This window comes from Vanessa cardui, chromosome 6 (assembly GCF_905220365.1).
Source record: "Vanessa cardui chromosome 6, ilVanCard2.1, whole genome shotgun sequence".
NCBI classification, from domain to species: Eukaryota; Metazoa; Arthropoda; class Insecta; order Lepidoptera; family Nymphalidae; genus Vanessa; species Vanessa cardui.
The window spans coordinates 15,387,057-15,392,884 of NC_061128.1; positions in this window are offsets into that span (position 1 = coordinate 15,387,057).

A 5,828-nucleotide genomic window follows, 5' to 3' on the forward strand; every position below is an offset into this window, starting at 1 on the left:
GTGTTTTTCATTTTATATAAAGTGAAGCTTTGTTCCAATAGCAAGCATTAAAATTACTTCTTGATTGTCAAACATCCAGAGAAGAACCAGCACAAGTCAATTAACTATTGCACTTTGAACCATTGTCACGAGCACGTATTTATCGATGCTCTTAAGGTAACTATAATATATTTTTAACTTTAATTTCCTGCAATCTTTGTCATTATATCTCCAATCCTATTTTAAAATCAAATCAAATTAAAATAAACTTTATTCCAGTAGGTTTTTACAAGCACTTTTGAATCGTCATTTTACAATTAAGTGAAGCTACCACCGATTCGGAAAGTAGATTCTACCGACAAGAACCGGAAAGAAACTCAGTAGTTACTCTTTTTTAACATTAAAAAAATATACATATATATAATATATATATATATATATATATATATATATATATATATATTAAAGGGATTAATATCCCATTGCTGTGTTATGGATCTTCAAACAGATGATTACATGTAGAAGATTGTTTTCGGTACGTCACTTCTTCACTACGTTTTCCTATATCGCCAAACATGACATAAAAGACAAACATAGACCGAGCACGTGATATTTCAGTGAAACTTGTCCGGAGTTGAACCCGCAATAACCGGTTAAGAGTTATCATTTGGGCCAGTTCGACTCAAATAAACTTAAAGTGTATTAATTGGTAAATGTAAAAGTTTCCGCAAGTTTTATTATACGAACGCAATAACTTCACTCGGGAAAATGTATTGATTTTGCAGGCACTCGGAGTAGTCCTAACGACTAAACCGTATTTAAACATTAACATTAAAACTTTGTCAATTATTACCTTTATAGTCCACCATATTATTAGTCATGAAGCTGGTGACCACAATTTCTAAAACATTTATTTATATGGAGCACATTATTAATGGTAAGCATCGTATATGTATCATAGGTCTTAAGTGTTCTCTAACTTTGTAATACCTTTTTTGAAAACTCATCTCTAGAAACAATAAAAAATAAGTACATATTAATAGACATTTAATATATATATATATGGATTAAAGAAATACCAATACACAATACCATGCGTTTGACACACGTACTAAAATATAATGTCTACGTTTATCTGTATTAATATTATTAATGTGAAAGGAACTCTGCATGTCTGTTTGCAAAGCTTGAGCACCAAGAAAGGACAGAGGCTGCTTTTTTGACAACCAACACCCTGAAACGCGAGCGAAGCCGCGGACGACCACTAGGACAGTATATTTCAATCAAAGAGATAAAGCAAGGAAACCTTAGATTAATGTATTTCATGCGTTTTTCTACTGCCTCAACTATATTGTACAACAACAACAACAACACAAAAATATTCCACCGCGCTGTTCCAATGCGGGTTGGTGGAATACACATGTGGCAGAAATTCTTTAAAAATTGTCACATGCAGGTTTCCTCACCAGGTTTTCCTTCACCGCTGAGCACGAGATGAATTAAGACAAATTAAGCACATGAATCTTGCCTGGGTTTGACCCCGCAGTCATCGGTTAAGATGCACGCGTTCTAACCACTGGGCCATCTCGACGTTCAATTTTTTCGAAAACCCACAATGAACGTCATAGATTATTCAAGCACTAGGCCAACGATAACGCGTCAATCTTATGACAAATGTTGCTCATTAGGCTTTTGTCCTCTTGTGGTTGGAATAGACCATAGTTCCACTCATCCTGCCAATGACAATACGTCAGCTCAAGAATCAATGTCACTTTTTGATATTAGTTTTTTTTTAAATTAAAACAATGACAAGGTATCATCCAGCACACTAATTATTTTAGCATTCGAATTAACGTATCTTACACTTTTGTTAGCGTGAATTACCACCACTGCCTGACCACCAATAATATTAAATTAGTATGTTCATAACATTAGCAAAATATCATCAGATTATTTAGTTTGAAAATTAAAATATTGTATTCTAATCCGATTCAAATTATAATAAGTGATTTAGGGTAATTGCATAATTATGAATACTGTTTATTTCGATAATTATCATATATTTAACCATTAATTTGGTCAGAATTTAAGTAAATACTGTAATACTATATTATTAATACTGGTCGTTCGTCCTCACTTCGTACGAGTAAATATATTTAATTAAAAAATATTCGTTCTTGGTGAGCGTCGACGTCGCAAGTTAAGTGGAACTATAGTATCGGAGATCGTTGCAACAATTTTGCCTGTTAACACAAAGATATTACTAGAATGTTGAAATTGTTGTTAACTAGTAGAAGGATAATTGAGAATGTGTAAAGTACGACATAACTTAGATGTAGCATCGACAAAATTCGTAAAACCGACTACCGATTCATACAACCAATATAAATAGCTCCCTATCGCGCCATTTGACGCTATGAGTATCAGTTCAACCCGAGAAAGCCAGTGCATGTAAATCAACCTGTCAAATTGACGCATATTTAAGGTCATACGATATTACAAGTTATTACGTTTTTGTAAAGATCATATTCACATAAGAAATAAATATTGATAACTTGGGATCGCATACTTAATTCGATGTGATCGGTTTTACGAATTTTGCCGATGCTACATCTAATTTATGTCATACTAAACATTATTTTAAAAAAATTCTTGAACAAATAAATAACTGACATGAAGAAATAAATTAACAATTTTGAATAATTAGATGACTTGTTAGTACGATTCCCACGAAAACAAATAACAAAGAAAAAGAGGGAGATGGGGCAAAACGCGTTTCCTTTACGTCTCTTTCTGCCACTTCCCCACTAAAATCCATGTATCTTAATAGATTCAAAAAATAGAATACTCAATACTAAAAATCTTAACTCTTGTTCGTGTACGGCTTGCTTGGTTTCCATGGAGATACAGAGAATCATCGTGTTCGAAGCGACTAAACCACGAAGGTAAATACCCGAACAGCCACGTAGGCCAAGTTACACATAATCACGTTACTGCCGTACATCTTGTATATAACCGCTTAAAGACGACTTCATCAACGCTAGAAGACGGACCATTGTACATTATATGAAGCCTGTCTCACTCGTGACTCGTGAACAAGACATTCGTAGATAATGTCGAAATATCGAGCTCCACCGAACAAAAATAAAATAAGGTAAATATCCCGAAATGAATAACTTTGATAATAAAAAGAACCATTTTAATTTAAAATCTTTGTAATATTTATAATTTGATATTGATTTCCAACGTTCTGTCAACAATGATTTTAACTATTCTATTGATATTCGTGATGACTTTCCTGACCCTTCGTGGGCTGACTTTCGTATGTTAAATGTTAGAACTTAACTTCTTTAAAATTTACTACTTTATTATATTACATGGGTCGGCATTAGAAATTCGCATCCCGAATTTGATGATAGTAGGGGTTGTTTCTTAAAGGGGTTGTTCCCCTCTCTCGAAATTTACCACTCCCAACCCGCGGAAACCCATAGTTTTTTTTTAATGTGCGTTTAAAGTTACGTGTAACGGATCGATATTTTACATTATAATTAACCTTAAATCATTATTTTTATGTTTATTAGCTTTTTTCTGTATTATATTTTAACAAATACTATATTAATTTATAGTAAAAAAAAGTGTAAAAGTTTAATTTAATTTTGTAGTGAAGCGATTCTTTTGTAAAGAAAATAATAATCACCCAGAAGATTTTACGAACATGATAATAGAATACAATATAACATAAAATATAAAAAAGATCCATTTATCGCATTATTAAATTTAGTCAAGTATATTTACAGATAAATGGTTCTTATAAATTTCTAAAATATACCTATTGTTGTTTCTATTTTTCACCCAAAATTAACAGCTGTGAGGGGCACAGGAGTGGCGAAGCCACTCCGGCAACAAAAATAGTAGATAGTTATAGTAGCTAAGGATAGGTTAGGTTAGATTTTATGACCAAACGCTGCGCAAGCCGAGCGAGCGAAGCGAGCGTGCCGCGGCAGCGGCCGGCGCAGCGCCAGAAATCACATTGTATTCCAATAATTGGAATTTTATATCTCTCCCCTTCCAAAATTTAACTAACAGTACGAATTTTGATGATTTTAGTATTGAAATTTAAAAATTGAAAAAAAAAAACTAATGATTTCCGCGCGGGGGGAGTGGTGGTGTAGGTACTACACCACCCCCCCTTACCCCCCACCCCTTCCCCAACCTTAAATTTGGGATGCGAATTTCTAATACAATCCCTATTACATAATATTTAAAATAAAAAATAGTGTATTCTATTTAAGTTGAAATATAATGTAAAGTATTAGTGAGAAACCTTATTATATGTTTTATTTACTTTTTTCGACCCGCCCCGGCTTCGCACAGCTGCAATGCTGATTTAGTATACTACAGATTGTCTTTTGTTTCTTTACTATATGATAAACTAAAAAATGAAGAAGTTGAATATATGTCGGGTAATCGCGATCATTTTGTAAAGATAATTCAAAGTGATGTCTCAAATCATAGATATATAATCTAACTTTTTTAACACTAAGTAAAGCAAACAATTAACAAAAACCTCCATTCCCTAGGGAACCCTAAAGTCTTCAATGCAATGAAATTTTCCATCAACGTTTTTTTCTTAAACGTTTCATACCTTCAAGGGAAAACTACGCCACAAAAAAATATGTGTTAATGATGAACATTTAATTATACTATGCGTTTTCCTCTTCGAACATTCACATAAATATTGAAGCTTTTGTATTTCCAATGAACAATTACTATCGATAATGTACAAATTAAAGTATTTACACTATTTCGAATACTCACCGGAAAACGTTAACAGCGGCCGCTTAGGTGACACACTTGCACTCACAGCACTACACTTTCCACAGTCTAGGAATACTCGTACTTAACGAAAAATTAATTGATAAATCCATATTTAACACAAAACAATTATTATTTAAAATTACACGAGACTAGCCAGGGAACAAGATTTATATTCAATTCAAACTAAAACTTTGTAACTCGACAGCGTTATAACACGACGCGTCCGATCTATATTGTGCGGTTGCGCATCTACCGACAATATCACAAAATATGAGGGTACTTTGAAAAAATATCACTACATAGTATAAAACAAAGTCGCTTTCTGTCTCTATGTCCATATGTATGCCTAAATCTTTAAAACTACGCAACGGAATTATTACGGATTTTTTAATAAATAGTATTATTAAAGAAGGTTTTTATATATAAGACGTGGACACTGAGATGTCATATTATTATACCCGTAGTCGGGGCGCATCGTTAGTTTTTATATAAAACAACTAAACTCTTTTTACAGTGCAAAAAATACACAATGAATATAAATTATGCAATGGTCTAAAGCGAAAACACTTTTTATATTCGCGTTATAACTATAATAAGCTAACTTGAACAGGGTATACCCTGTTCAAGTTAGCTTGATCTCTTTGACAGACGGGTGGACGGACAGAAGTGATGAGTAACAGAGAATATAACATATATAAATCAATCAACAAGGATTTTTGTAACAGTTACTACCTATTATTATTTTCGACCCTATCGTCTGTCCGATAGAACATCGTACAAAGGTTTATTATTTTCAGTGTTTCTATTTTACTTTGAAGAAATAATATATACTAGTAGTGGTAGCTTCACTTACGAGTAATTGTAAAATGACGATTCAAAAGTGCTTGTAAAAGCCTACTTGAATAAAGTTTATTTTGATTCAAAAAGAAAAAGTCTTAAAATTTTCGGACAATGCGTGAATCTTTAGGAACTTTTGTATTATATGTATTTTTTAATAATTTTACAATTGTTTTAAAGTAATTATATTGATG